Source organism: Populus euphratica, unplaced genomic scaffold, assembly GCF_000495115.2.
Source record: "Populus euphratica unplaced genomic scaffold, PopEup_1.0 scaffold289.1, whole genome shotgun sequence".
Taxonomy (NCBI): domain Eukaryota; kingdom Viridiplantae; phylum Streptophyta; class Magnoliopsida; order Malpighiales; family Salicaceae; genus Populus; species Populus euphratica.
In genome coordinates, this window is record NW_011500167.1 from 87,211 (window position 1) to 88,528 (window position 1,318).

Here is a 1,318-nt window from a genome sequence, read left to right on the forward strand (position 1 = left end):
TTTCCAATTGAATAATAAGAGTTTATACTATACTTGTTTGACATACCATTAGTGGATCCTCTAACCTTGACATTTGTTATTATCACTGTTTAATCCTTACATTAATATTCCATCTCAAAGTTCTCTTCTTTTCTTATTATTATTATTGTTATTGTTATTACTATTATTATTGTTGTTGTATTATTGTTATTTATAATTTGTACAATTAACCTCTCTATGGTTCGATCCCGGTCTTGCTGGGTTATTTATTATTTCGACACTCCTGCACTTGGGAGAAAACATCAATCTTTTAGTTGTGTTACGGCAAAGCTAGATCATTGCAATATAAGTGATCCTTGTTCATTGTTTTCCATATAAAATAATTAGAGGAAGTGAGCTTTATCATGTCCGAAACTTCTTTTTTCATTTTAACTGCACAAGAAATTCAATCTAAATAACCAATGCTTTGATACCACTTTGTTGGATAAACTAGGAACACATAACCGAATACTAATCTGGCCGGATCAATTCACAATTCACAAGTTCCAATTCTTTTCCCTCTTTATGCAATCAAAATCAGGATTAAACAATCAACAAATATAAAGCAACAATCACATAAATCAACACCAAGATTTTTATGTGGAAAACTCGATGCGGGAAAAACTACAGGACCACAGTCCACCTAAAACCTTCTACTATAAAAAAATAATGGGTTCACAATTGTTCTTTCTTAGATTCAACTAAGGGCTACAACATACATATCATCAATAACAACTTATTTTTTGAATACAACAAGATTAAAGAGAGAAATGTTTGAGAAAAGCTCACAACACTGACAACCGTGTTTTCTATCAAAACAGCCAGATTCCACACCACCAATCTTCGATCCAACCATTCAGAATGAAGAGTAACGTGTTTAAAAGCTACTGTCATAATTTCAGCCCGATCCAACGGTGAATGAGCTGGAAATAGAAGAATGAAGACAACCAATTCAGCTATCTCAACTTCTTCTCTTTCTTCTATTTTTCTCTTCTCTTTTTATTAAAATTACTATTGCATCTACAGTACAACTATATTTAAATTAAAAGAGGGAGCTTATAACAATTAATATGGTTGTCCCACCATCACATGGTGCGAGACCTACATAATAAATCTCCTCCTCACGCACCATGTGAGGAATTCTCTCTTTTTGTTAAAATTGCTACTGCATCTATAGTATAACTACATTTAAATTAAAAGAGGCAGCTCACTTTTAATTTTATCAAATATTTCAAATTCATTATTGGCTCTTTGATTTTTTTTAATCTAAGCCAAATTAAGGTCAAACAACTTCTCTTTT

The 1,318-nt window shown here is 31.7% G+C and overlaps 1 long non-coding RNA gene across 1 annotated transcript in view; it reads right to left on the minus strand.

Annotated features, from left to right (window-relative positions):
* Nucleotides 1–670, minus strand: part of LOC105111264 (uncharacterized) — an 8,592-nt gene extending 7,922 nt beyond the window's left edge. The window contains exon 1 of the long non-coding RNA XR_839588.1: nt 619–670. This is a non-coding gene — a long non-coding RNA (uncharacterized LOC105111264). The remainder of the gene's footprint in view (nt 1–618) is intronic.
* Between the last annotated feature and the right edge of the window lie 648 nt (nt 671–1,318).